The following is a 14,402-nucleotide window of genomic DNA, read 5'->3' as shown; positions in this document are numbered from 1 at the left end:
AGTCTTTCCAGCTAGCCATACTCTTCCCACTTCCTCTCATGTCCTTACCAGATGGTTCTGTATAGCTATTCTAATATCTGACAAGGTGCAAAGATGATTGGTGAGCTTTCTGGGCAGAATTCTCTCGCCCAGGGTTTTCTAGACATTCCTTATCATAAGAAACACCGGGGGAGCTTTGTAAACATGCATATTACTGAGTCTTTTGGAAATCCTGATTCAGTAGACTTGTACTGGGGCCCAGACATCAGAGTTCGAAACAAGCACCCAAAGTGATGCTTTAGGTAGGTTTGGAACCCTGCAACTCAACAGAGCTATTATGGTTATAACATGTTAACTAACCACAATTATGAGCAAGTGTGTAAAAGTAACCCCATAACGTGGAGAGACAACTGTCAAGAAAATTAGATATCATAGACTCAGATGCTGACTCTAATACTCACGGGCTGGGTGGCTTTGAGCAAATTATATAACCTCTTTGAACTTGTACTTCTGCCTTTGTCAAATGAGGAAGGCATTACTTGCCTCTTTCCCTCCAAGGAATCTAATTAGATGATGCATGTAAAAGTGTATCATCTATGTGAGGAATTGTCAGTGTGCAGTCTCGGCTGCCAGCTAAAATCTGGGTGGTGAGGGATGAAGCCCTACAATGATGTGTTTGGTAGAAGAGATGAGCCAAGCCTCACCACTGTTGCCAGGGATTTGTAAATATTAGCTCCACAGAACCACTCCTTGAACACTTGTCCAATTTTGCGCCAACACAACAAAGGTAGAAGGTTACCTCCATAAATAACAGCATTTATTGAGTACTTACTCTATAAAAGGCATGATTCTAGATTAATTATTCAGATTTATCAGTTTAATCCTCATATAAGCTTGGTTAAATAAAAGTACTACTTTTGCTGCCATTTCACAATTGGTGAAACTAAACTGTAACCTGGGTGCAGTTAAATAACCTACCTGAGGTAAAACTGAGGCATAGTTAAATGACCTATGAGAGGTTGCACCTCTGTCAAGGAGCAGAGTGAGAATTTGAACCCAGTCTGGCACCAGAGCCCCTATTTCTCTCCCACTAAACCACATGATTTCTCAAGATGATGGATACTCCCCACAATGATTGTCAGAACGTCCAAGGTCACCAATCGTCTCTTTCATTACCCCTCTAAAAAAAATGCAAAAGGTGGTAATTTCATATGGACCACCAAGTGATATCCATTTGCCTTCTCTGGAGTTCAGCCTTACCCCCAAGTGTCTCTTAATAGTTATTACAGAATATTGGGTCTTAATGGAATGTTAGCAAATGTTGAGTCTTGGTGGGTCTCAAACCAGAGTTTTACATACCTGGACATTTCACATTTGTCTGGTTCCTAAAGATACTTGAGTGTGCTCCTTTAATCTAGTCTCACCCCTCAAAGAGGAAATAAAGAGCCCAGATCAATGAGAAGGATTGCCCAAGTTCAAAGCAAATTAATGTCTGAATCTGGACTAGATCCCAGTCTCCCAGTTCCCAGATCAGTGGTCTTCCAAACCGTGATGGGGGGAATCATGGCAGTTTCCTAGCCATCCCCAAAACAGGAAGCACAGCAAGAAAGTCTGATGAAAGCTGGAGACAGGGGACAGACAGCACTTCCTGGTCCCCAGTGAGTAGACTTTTGTTCGTTCTGATGAAGGACAGGACAGGATAGGAGCCCAGAGAAAAGCCACTTGGCCCAAATAGTGCCCAGTAATTGTAATGGTGCAGCTGGGAGTCATTATTGCCTGCCTGGAAAGCAGAAGCACTTAAGAAGGGCCCCCACCAGCCCAAGGAGGCAGGACAGTCGAGGCTGCCAATGCAATTGTGGCATTTTAATTGAAGCCTGCAAGAAAGAATATAGAGACTGGCCGCTTTCTCTTTGGCCTCATGAAGAAAGAAGCAGGGTGGGAGGAGAGCGACACAAAGCCGCCGCTCCCTGGGCTGCATTCAGGTTGCCATCTCAGAGCGGCTTGTAGCTCTGGAGAACTTTTAATAGAATTCTGCCGAATGAAATGGGCTACAGCTGTTTGCCTTGATAAATATATTTTATGCTACATGCCTCAGCCACCATCTGTTTGCTGATATGAGCACTTCTTCATGGCAACTAAGGAGAAGTCATCAAAAGGCATAGCAGGAGACGAGTTTGGGAGCAGGTAGAGAGGGTGAGGCGATGGGACAGGGAAATTGTCTTCAGGCCAGAAGGAGCCAGCCTGGGAATAAAGAAGATGCGGGCAGGCTGAGAATAGGGCGATGCACTGAGCGAGGCAGATAATCCACCTCCCATGCACTCTCCAGTGAGCTTTCGCGTGCCCTCATTATCTTCAGTCTTTCCTCCCTCCACCGCCCATCTTGGGCCTCTAAAATTTAAACTAAGATGATGTAAAGAATTATAATGATGCCACCTCCCAGCCAGCACTGGCCCATGGCAAGCATGCCCAGTGGCCCCTGGCAAGAGCAGCTGCTCACCTAAATCAGTCCCAGCCAACGAGGGGTCTCAGTTCCCTGTACCTGACTCCACTGTTCACTGAGCAACAGCTTCCAGCTCCTCTGCTCATGGCTGAACGCCCAACAAATATGAACAGGGCAGAGGCTAATGCCCCTGCAGGTGATGCAACCTAGTCAGGAGCCAAAGCAAATCAAAGAGAAGTTTTGGAGCTCTTCTGCCAAGCCTTGTGGCCATATAGCTATCCAGCCCTGCATGAACTAGAGAGATGGTTTGCATATGCTTAGAATGGATTTGAGGTGGGAGCGGGGTGAGGGATGAAAATTTACCTATTGGGTAAAACATACACTATTTGGGTGATGGTTGCACTAAAAGCCCGTATCCACACAAGGAAAGCCCGTATCCACACAAGGAAAGCCCGTATCCACACATGGAAAGCCTGTATCCACACAAGGAAAGCCCGTATCCACACATGGAAAGCCCGTATCCACACATGGAAAGCCCGTATCCACACAAGGAAAGCCCATATCCACACATGGAAAGCCCGTATCCACACATGGAAAGCCCGTGTCCACACGAGGAAAGCCCGTATCCACACATGAAAAGCCCGTATCCACACATGGAAAGCCCGTATCCACACGAGGAAAGCCCGTATCCACACATGGAAAGCCCGTATCCACACATGGAAAGCCCGTATCCACACATGGAAAGCCCGTATCCACACGAGGAAAGCCCGTATCCACACGAGGAAAGCCCATATCCACACAAGGAAAGCCCATATCCACCCAGCATATCCATGCAAGGAAACTGCACTTGTAGCCTCTAAATATATAAAAATAAAATAAAAATAAATGGGACAAGGTGTAAGACAAATCATATCACAGGTTTCTGTTTCTAAAGCTGCCTAATTTTTTAAAAGATAAATTCTGGTTATTATGAACATTGAGGGTATCCTGAAAGAAAAAGAAAAAGTAACCACAATTGCCCTTGAACAATACAAGAGTTAGGGGCGTCTACTCCCTGCTCAATCCAAAATTCACTTATAACTTGACTTTCCTAACACTTCACTGCTAATAAGATACTACTGACTGGAAGCCTTACTAATAACACAAACATCCAACTTTGGCCTCTAAAATTAAAACCAAGATCAAAAAAAGAATTATAACAGTGCTACCACTCAGCCAGCACAGGCACACAGCACTGGGATATACATTTTTGTACGTTACATGTTATAGACTGTATTCCTACAATAAAGTCAGCTAGAGAAAATAAGATGTGATTAAGAGAATTTTTGAAAACAAAAATGGCTATGAGGAAGGAAAGACATACCCATTCTGGGACTCTAAAATATTTTCATGAAAGACAACAGATTTGCTCACTCTGGAACCATCAAAGCAAGAAAATACAGGGATTACCTTAAGAGAAACAAGCATCCTCGGGGAATGGCTAAGATATTTAGATATTTCTGCTTTCTGAGTACAGAGTCTCTATGAACTCCTTCCCTCCTTCCTTAGAAAAAAATGTGAGAGGCCGGTGTGACTCACTGCGGTCCTGAGTGGTTTCTATATCTGGCATCCCATGGCATCACCTACCCAGCTCTGTCTCCCACATACCAGCCCCTCTGCCATTCCACTCAGAGAAGCTCAGCCTGCCTGGAAGTGGAGTAAGTATGTGTGGATCCCACATAGCACGACCCAGGAGCAAACTGAACTCGCAGTGTGTCTCCCTGTCCCCTTCTTCTTCCTCTGTCCTTCCCTGAGTCATGAGATTGGGGAAGCTACCACTCAGAGATTCCTCCTGTGGGCAATACAGAAACAGTGTCCCTACAGTTGCAACCCATACCCTCCTTCCAATCCCCATTGAGGCTATGACCCTCTAAAACAGCTGGCTGGGGAGCAGGTTTTTGATGCTGGAGGTTAGAGAGAAGTTATTATTCCTGGCTGTGAAGAACAAATGACAGCTCAGAGACATGCAAAGCAAAAGAAAAACTGGGTAGCTGAAGAGGGGATACTGGCTTCCAAAAACACATTAGTCACAAACATACTGGACTGCGCACCCGCTGCTCAGTGCCACCTCCTCCCGAGGACGTGGGCAGGGTGACTGTGGTGACATGCTCTGAGAAGCTCTGACAGAAGGCACTAAATCATTGTGTACTGAGCATTGTGATTTTGAGTCCAAGAAACCAAGTGCTTTGGATGAGCCTCAGAACTGCTGGCGGTTCATCGGAGCCAGAGCAAGCCTCCGGCTCCATCGAAGCACCAGCCCCTGGTATTAATAAATGTTTCCATGGCACTTGATATTTTGCAATTATCTTTTCTAACACGTCTGCCTTAGCAGAAGTAGCAGGCCAAATGTGAATCCTTCTGCCCTCCCTTCTGCCTGCCAGCTTTAGACGCAGGTATCCTGGCTCTCCTGCACACCGTGAGAGGAGAGGAATAGGGGCCGCCACTGGGAGGGGCCCCAAGTCTGCAGCCTCTTCCATCCCCTCTCACTGGCTAGCTCCACACCCACCTCTTCTTCCACCCTTTCAAGGCCAAAACTCCCTCCATTCATGCGTCTATTTATTCATTCAGCAAATATGTGTCAAGCACTTACTGTGTGCCAGGCACTGCTTCAGGCATCAAAGACTCAGCAGTGAAAAAAAAAAAAATCTCTGTCCTCATGTAACTCACATTCAATTAGGAGGTAGATCATAAGCAGATAAATATTTAATGCTATTAGTGAAAATGAATCTGGGTAAGGGGTACAGAGGGATAATAGTGTAGATCTGGTAGTCAGACAGCTTGAGATCTGAGCAGAAACCTGAATAACATGAGGGAGCAAGTTAGGCAGGAGACCAGAGCCTTTTGCATAAAGGCCCTGAGGTGGGAGCCCAGCAGGTGTGGAGAAACAGCAAGGAGGCCAGCTGGGCTGGACTAGAGCCTGTTCAGGGAGTGTGTTGTCATGGTAATATATGTGGCCAAAGAGGGAGTGGGACTCTGACCAGAAGCCCTTCCTTCTCAAGCAGTGATTGGACCTTCTTCTTTGAACACCCTTATTAGCTCTGCCCCAAGCGGTTCATTTGGACCTTGCCTGACATCTGCTTCACCATTTCATACACTTGCACTTTCTTTACCCAAAGCAGTTGAAGTTTCCCCAGATCTCCTAACAGATCTCTATGTCTTTTTCAATCCCACGGTCATCCCACCTCTTCCTCCTTTCTAACTTGCCGAGCTTCTTTCCATCGCCTCCTGGAGTCCAGGCGTTACGGACAAAGCACACCTCCTGAGTTCCGTGGTTCCTCGAACCCACCTAAGCACTCAGCAGCACTCACACTTTCAGCTTTAATTTTAATCAGACAGTAGTTTCACTGTTCAAATTCATCTTAAACAGCAATCTGTGCTTTGAGAAGGCATTTATTTACTCAGCAGTCATTAATTTATTCATTTAACTTTAAAAATGTTTTAACTTACTTTGTGATTTTAAAAAAGCATCTGGACACCATACTAGATGCCGAGGATAAAGAGGTGAACAAGATAGCAGCAAGTCTAGTGGACAGATAAATGAGAATAAAAGAAGTAAACGCTAACGCACAAAACAGATGAAGTGCCATGAGGGCACAGAGCACGAGGTGATTAACATTTGATTATTTCTGGAGAAGATAGGGGAATTTTTACAGTAGGAACTGACATTATAGGTAGGGATTTAAATATGCGTAGGAATCGCTTTCCCAAAGCTGCCCTCCTACTGAAGCAAAGCATCTCTCCTCTTAGCACTCCTTTCACACAGGGAGTGCAAGACATTAGAACAGGGGTCCTCAACAGGCAGTGATTGTGTCCCCAGGGGCATTTGGTAATGTCTGGAGACATTTTTGGTGGTCATGACTGTGGGCAGGAGAGTGCTACTGGCTTCTAGTGGGTAGAGGTTAGAGATGCTGCTAGACATCCTGCAATGCACAGAGCAGTTCCCCAACAAAGACTGGGCCCAAACTGTCAGCGGTAGCACCAAGAATGAGAGACCCCACGTTAGAAGTAAAGGGAGCAACAATCACAGAGGTGTCAAGTTGCAGAACTGGCTTGGCAGGCCAGAAGGGCCTGGCAGGTCAAGGGAATAGAAGTTCAGGGTGAAGCAGAACTATTGAGGAAACAATGTGGTGGGAGATGAGGCTGGAAATAGAGGTATGAGCCAGAGAGAGAAAGATCTCATTCACCAAGCTGTGAAGCCTTGCTCCATAGACAACAAAGAGCCAACAAAGAAAAGGCTGAAGTAGGTGAAAACAACAGCTGGAGATTACTGAGCCTCTACTCTGGGCCAAGAGCTTTATTACATTACTTACCCCTAACAAGAGAGGGACACGCATAGGGCAGTTATTATAATTCCTACTTTACAAATCAGGAGATAGAGAAACCAGAACCCAAAAAAGGGGAGTTGCCTCTCCAAGGTCAGCCATGGGGTGGGTTACAACACAGAACCCAGATTCTGGCATACTTCTATCTAGCTCCTGAGCCACTAGCCTTACGGAGCAGAATAGCATTCACCAATCTGGCCTGCTGGGGCTGTGAATCCACACTGGCTTCCACAGGGAGCTAACCCCTCATCCCCAGTGAACTGTAACCACTGTGTTCTGTGCATGGAGCTGCTGAACAAGACCCTTTTGAAGGAAGGGAACGCTGGATAACATATAAATCCATTTGGAATCAATTACATTCATTGATTCCATTCTTATACCAATTGACATATTCTGTGCCTCAGGAAACAAGTTTTAATTACCTCTACAGAACAATTGAGCATTTTTCTTTCCTTTTATTTCTATTTTCTTTTTGTTTCATTTTTCCTTTTCTCCTTCTTTTCTTCCTTCCTTCTTTTTCTTTTTTCTTTCTTTATTTTCCTTTTCTTCTTTCTTTTTTTTTAGGTGTGATTGGCAAGCTATGATGTATTCACCAAAACTAATTTCCTTTTCCTCCTGAGCATATGCCCAAACTACACTTCCCAGCACCCTATGTGGCCATGTGACTGAATTCTCGCCAGTGAAATCTCAGTGAATGCTCACTGTGCCTCATCAGGGCATGGTCCAGAAAACCGCTCATGCGCTAGTCCTGCTCACTTTCCCCAGCTCCTGCCACATAGAGGATGCGAAGGGCATATGGTCCAGTAGAGCCATAGACAAAGGAACCATGTGTCCCTTGGTCCCAGGGAGGCTGCCAGCCAAACTGTTATGTCTGTATTTGTCTCAACATGAGTAACAAACTTTTGTTGGGTTAGCTACTAAGATTTGGAAGTTGTTTGTTACAGCAGATAAATTTATTTTCCCTACTTAATACAGCCAGCATGCGGGAGAGATATAGCACTCAGAGTGGAGTTCCCTGCATGTATAGAAAATTCCAACAAGTGGTTTCTTACACAGAAGTCCAGGAATAGGCAGATATAGTACTCGTTGGATACCAGTGTCTTCCTAAATGTCTGCTTTATTACCACTAGGATGTGATTCTGTCATCAAATTTGCATCAAGATCCAAACGGATGTCCACATATAAGGCAGAAAGAAGGAGGAAGAGAAAAAGTGCCCTCAGCTGAGACAGCTCTATTGAAGGGCTCGTCTGAAAGTCCCACCTGATGACCTCTGTTTACCTCTGATGCATGGACTAGGCCCACTTGCAAGAGAGGCAAGCAAGCTGCATCTTTTTTCTTGATATCTTGTTCCCCAGGTGGAGGAAGTCAACATTCGGTTAGGAACAAAGTAGAGACTGGGTGGGAAGCTAGGAATCTTTGTTAAAAGAAGGGAGGGAATAATGGTTTAGGCTGAGAAGATACTGCCCAGACTGGTGATTTAATTGTCCGCTCCCCTCTTAAGTGCTGGGCTGTTTCTGGCTTCAACAGCCTATGGGGTAAAAGTGTGGGTCTCTAAAATGGCTCTGTCCTGGAAGGAGGGGCTGGAGGGTTGAAGCTCTTGCCACTCCATTCTTTCTTGCTTGATTGCCTCTAAGACATGATGCATCCCACATATCTCTTGCACTTAGTCCAAGCTCTCTGCACACTCACTCTCATGTCTCTTTCCCAAAGCTGCCACCCTACTAAAGCAAAGAATCTCTCCTCTTAGTACTCCTTCCAGCACATCTCCCACAGAGGGGAAGCAGCCGGGAAGGCTCCAGGGAAGGAGCTGCGTTGGCACTCCTGATCACTGGCTGCTTTCACTCCTTCACACTTAACACCATAAAAACACACATCTCCTGCCATGAGACTGAGCCAATTTCCAAATCATATGTGGAGGTATTGCTGCTTTCTCTGCCTTTCCTGCTTGATGTTGCTAAATGCAGTTCCCTGTGGCACTCAGCACAGGCCTGCAGGGAGAAAATAACACAGAATTAACCTTGAACATAGGTGTGGGGGTGCAAAAACACCAGATTTACCAAAAGGAAAATAGTAAACGGCCAGTAATCACCCCTTTAATGTTAACTCTTTGGGGTGCAACATGGGGGGAAAACTGTGCTGTCCATTTATAATCAAATGCACTGGATTCATTCCTCTTCTTCCCACCTGCATGCCCAGGCAGTAAGGGCAAAAAGGCAAGCTAAAGAAGTGGAAATCAGCCTGCCCTGGTATCTGTCCCCCAGGTAACTAGGCATAGAAGGAGTAAGACCATCTAAGTGAACAATGCACTGGTCATGAGCCAAGGCTGGCTCCAATAGCTCATGCTCTGAGTACTCGAATGCTAAAATTTCAGTCATAGGCCTTACATAGTTTGGCATAATTCAAGATTTACCAGCAGGTTGGGCTCCTCTGTTTGTTTTTTCCTATTTCTATTGCATTGTATCTGATTTCTTTTTATCCCTCTGCAATGAGAACCATCAAGGATACATTGGTAATCTAGGGCAGTGCTTCCCCAATTTTAATGTGCTTACACACCACTTGGAGATATTGTTAAACTGTAATTCTAATTCAGTAGGTCTGGGGTGGGTCTGAGATTCTGAATTCTAACAAGTTCCCAAGTAATGCCAATGCTGCTGGTTCACGGACCATAGTTTCGCCTTGATGTCCTCAGCAAATAAACGTATATGGGGTTAAGCAACTGAGATTTGGAGGTATGTTTATTAGAACAGGATATAGAAGGCAACTAGGACCTTGGATGGAAGACCTGTGACTTTTAGAATTGCTGATTCCTGCACCTGAGAAGGTCATGTGTCTAAGACTTGAAGGTATATTTGAAGCCAGAGCACTCTGACAAATGACTCAGCCGTGCAACGTCATGATGTATATGAGAATGGACTTGTTTCCAAGAAGCATCATTGACTTTACAAAGGTTATAAACAGGTGATTCTTCACTGGATGCTAAAACCTGTGGAGAATTCTGCCTGAAAACCTGAGGCTTCATTCCCTCTTTGATATCATCAGATGGCTTTGTCAACAGCATCCCAAAGACTGATGACCTGCTAGGCACAGTGGCTCACACCTGTAATCCCAGCACTTTGAAAGGGTGGGGTCGGGGAAATCTCTTGAAGTCAGGAGTTTGAAGCCAGCTTTGGCAACAAAGTAAGACACTGTCTCTGAAAAAAAAAGAAAAAAAAATTAATGACCTTGGGGAAACTAAGGCAGGACACATGTGCTCAACAGAGCACAGATCTGAAGGCCTTTTCCATGTATGCTGGCCTCACAAAGATCACCTGGCAACACTAGGAATAATAGCACCCAGCCTGGCACTGCTTTTCAAAGTGCCCACAACCACCTTCCGAGCACACATCAGACGTCATGTGAAAGGGCCTCGAGTCTGTAGCTTCCCTAAGGACAATATGCAGAGCCATTCAGTCCTCCCAGTTTTTTGCCCCTTGCATAACCTTTTCCCCCTTCACCTAGCCACTTCACCCACTCTTTCTCTCCCAGATCTTCCCAGGTGTTCTTTGGTTTTTCCTTGCTTCACTCTTTGGCACACTCTACTGCCTTCCCAATGACAAAACCCTGTAACTTCAGTTTCTCTTGTCTCTTTTTCAGTCTTTGGAGTAAGAAATACATCCTTCAACCACCTCAGGGAAGACTCTTCCCACACTAGACTCTCACCAGGTGATATCATCCTCTCCATCATTTCAGTGCTCATCTGTGTGCTGAGATATCCCCAGACCACATCTCCAGACCAAACTCATCTTCGAAGTTCCAGACTCAAATATCCACAGACACATCAAATTCAACATGTTCCCAGCTGCACCCATCAGCAAGCCTGAAAGAACAAAGAGAAGAAAGGAGAGCTAGAAGGAAAGAAAGAACTCAGTTTTTTATCCCCTGCCTTGTGAAATGACTCAGTGGCCCATGCAGCTGCTCTGCCAAACCCCTGGAGACCACTGGCTCTCATCCCTCCCTCATCCTCTGCCAGGTCAACCTACTTTTAAGTTCTGTGACTTCCATCTTCTAAAATGCTGAGAATCTGCCATGTTCTTGACTACTTCGGGGTCTTCACGCAATGCTTCTGCCATTACCCCCGCTTGGGTACTTTTTCTCCTCTTTTAAAATGGTTTACTGTTGACCTATAGGACTATGACCCAATCTTCCCTAACCCTGCCACAGCACATTATTTTATTATTATTATTATGATTTATTATTGAGTGAATAGCATGAGAATGTGATAAATGAATGCTAAGTGAGGTGGGAAAGACCATTAGGAAGTTAGAAGTTTTAACAGGAGCTACATTGCCCTTGGCATTCATGTCATTTAAGCAGCACTGCTAGGGACATGATATTTTCCCCAGGAGTGCGATTCCCAGTTATTCCAAGAAAGAAGAACTGCCCCCATGACTCAGCACAGAAAGCAAACTCTGTCCACAATGGTAATGTTTTTTTTTCTGTCTCTCTCTCCAGAGATCAGGTCCCTGCAGGTGAAACTTTACTATGCAAATTCCCCTCTGACTTATTTCTGGTCAGCAGGGAGCTGGGAGAGATGAGAGATTGTTTGGAAGAGGTTAATGAGCCCATGTGCTGGCTGTTCCAGGGCTTTGTTTCTCACTCTTTCTTTGTGCTTCTCATCCTTCTGCCTGGGAACACGTCTCATGTGAATCTTTCTAGTCCATGAAATGCAAGCCAGTTTTCCATGGCACCTTATACTATCTACCTGATAATGCTTTATGGAAGCTGCTAAACAATGCAGACAGGTTGCATGACGTTAAGTGAACTAGATTCTCAAGACTTGATTCCCAATGCTGGGTCTAATGCTTACCCATGGCATGAAGGTGGGCCAGCTCCTTAGCATACTCAAAACTTGGTGCCTCCATTTATACATCGGATCCCTGCCCACCACAGTTATTATGATAATCATCAGAAGTAACATTGACATTTTATAAACCCTAAGTCATGCTGCAAAACTAGATGTTGCTACTACTGATGGTAATTATAAGTTGTAAATAAGTTTTTTGGGGGAGCTGATTACAAATTGCTCCAAAATTATTAAACATGATCAGAGAAAATAAATGAAGCAGAAAGAAGATGACAATGAGCCATAATAAGAAGGGAACCAAGATCCCAAGATGAGAGAGTTTGGAGGTGGGAAGGGGATGACACAGGGATTCTGAAGCTGTGGATGACAGGAGCGGGGAGTAAAAAGTAAGCAGTATCACTTTGTGCAGACCACTGGAGACCATGTGAGGAAGTTTGGATGCTTTCCTAAAAATCATGGAAGCAATCAAAGTGTTTTAATCAAAGGAGCATCCAATAATTTTTCTTTTTACTTACAAAAGTCATTTACACTGCAATGCAATATGAAGATTGGACCGAAGTGAGGTGAGACCAGAAGCAGGGAAACCAACATAGGACCCTGGCAGTGACTCAAGTAAAAGATGGCAGTGGCTGGCACTGGGGGTAAAGAGAAGTGGATGGATTCCAGAACTAAACGGGCAGTAGAATTTAGACACTGCAGTCTCCTCTCAGAAATCTCAGCTCAGCAGCTGCAAAGTATTGCCACTAGGAAGGCAGACTGGATTAGCAGGGAGGCAAGGCACTGGACTTGTAATTGGAAAATCTGTATTTTAGGCTTGCAGTTGATTAATTAATGAATATTCATCATCGGCTAAGTGGATTATGCAAGTCACTTAACCTCTCCAATCCTCAGCTTTCTCATCTGTAACATGGGCATGATAATAATCACTCTGCCCCACTTACGAAGGTAGTTGTGAAACTGAAACCAAATACAATGCAGGAAGATGTGCTTTGTGAATTGCCACTGCACAATTGTACTGCATAGTTGTAAAGCAGTCAGAGCATTCTTTAGCGCCCCATTCAAATCAAACACAAAGGGAATAGACACAGGAGGAAAAGAACATTCAGCTTCTAATCTGGGCCTCTTACCTGACACTTCGTTGGCCTACCTTGATTTGTAATTTGGCCTACCGGGGTTTATTTCCATGGTTCCTTAAATGTTATAAAGCCTTTTGTGGTGAGAAAACTTTGGGAGAATCTTATTAGATAGAGCAAAGACCAAAATCAGCACAAAACTCACATATAAAAGCTTTCGCAAAAAAATAAGGATTTCTCTAGAGACTCTATATGTGCTTAAATGGCACAGAGAGCTAAATTGTGAAATTACAAATGAGATGTGGAATGGCATATTTGATTATACAGAGTCTTCTGAAATGCCTCATAACATGTAAGAAATTTGAGAGACTGTTTATCCGGCACTCAATGCCAGGAGGAATCTGCGGAAGAACTGAGCGAGCTCTAATAGGGCATTGAGAAGACAGGGGGTGGGCTTCCAGGGGAGCAGCATGGGCTCTGCTTCATGCCTGAGGCCCCAGTCGCACTTTCTCCCCCATATTTCAGAGGCTCACATGGACATTATTTGGTTTGACTCATTGGAGAATAAATGGAAAGATTAGCTCTGTTTTTCACCAGAAATGAGACTGTGTCATAAAATATTATAAGGCCTGGTCTGTACTCTCGACCAATTTATCACCAAATAGAGTCTGAAGATACACCTGTTATACAAAGGGCAACCTTACACAGCCCAGTGCTAACATGGGATCCTACACCTCAGGGGAGACAGCACCGCAGAGGCTTTGCAGCCGGGTCACCCTGGGATGAAATCCTGACTGTGTTACTTACTGGCCTTGAGGATTTGGATTTCCTCAACTGTAAAACAAGGATAGCACCGCCTGCCTTACAATGCTGCTGTAATTAAATGAAATACCATAATCCATATAGGGTGCATAGCCTAGTACCCCCACACTGGCAGCGTTCAATAGCTATTAACACACCATGTGTGTTACAGATGGCATTTATGACTAAGGGTGTAGTGGAAAGCATCGGGGCTGACTCAGGGGCTGAAAATAAGGGACTTGGCCTCCTTTGATTCCTAGATAGCACCTGAGTCCTAGCCACCATATCCCAAGATGTAAATATTACAGTAACAACGTTGACAACTGAAAAATTTGCATTTCACCAAGTAGAAGCCAAGACAACCAGACAAAAGCAGTTGTGCCTCCCGCCCCCGACACCCAATTTCTGCTGGAGCATCCAGAGCAAATCTTCTGTCCTCACCTCTAACCTTGACTTTTCTCTTCCTGCCTTTGGCCATAGGACCTCAGAGGAACCAGAGCTGCTGTGCCGGGTGCATCTGTAGCAGGCCAGCCACTGGAGCCGCTGACGCTGCAGCAGCACCCGGCAGGCAGGTGTGTGAGAGGCACACACAAGAGAGAACAGATTGAGAAGTGCTTTGGGAAGTCTCTGGCACAGATGCAAATGCAGAAGGGGAACTTTTCTCTGTGCTCCATCTTTCCACCTCTCCTAGCAATTCAAGGAGAGAGGTGAGAGATTGGAGATTGGAGCTGTTCATCTGAATCCAGCAATGTCCTGTGTCTCCTCTTTAAATCCAGGCAAATGATTATTTGACCCTGGAGGTCAACATCAAAGTGTATTTATTAAAGCCCATGTGTAAAGGTCCACACCACCCCCAACCACATGAATTTATATTTTGACTATAGAGGGTATATGTTAACTCACC

General features: G+C 44.9%; 1 long non-coding RNA gene across 1 annotated transcript; it reads right to left on the bottom strand.

The window, feature by feature from the left end:
* Positions 1-9,233: 9,233 nt before the first annotated feature.
* Positions 9,234-14,066, bottom strand: LOC128929041 (uncharacterized). The gene is made up of 3 exons (XR_008474935.2): positions 13,940-14,066; positions 10,481-10,637; positions 9,234-9,972 (listed from the first exon to the last, which is right to left on the bottom strand). It is a non-coding gene; the product is annotated as an uncharacterized LOC128929041 (long non-coding RNA).
* Positions 14,067-14,402: the final 336 nt, after the last annotated feature.

This window comes from Callithrix jacchus, chromosome 10, assembly GCF_049354715.1.
Source record: "Callithrix jacchus isolate 240 chromosome 10, calJac240_pri, whole genome shotgun sequence".
NCBI lineage: Eukaryota > Metazoa > Chordata > Mammalia > Primates > Cebidae > Callithrix > Callithrix jacchus.
Note: the sequence above shows the minus strand (reverse complement) of the source record. Positions and strands in the feature narration are given on the sequence as shown.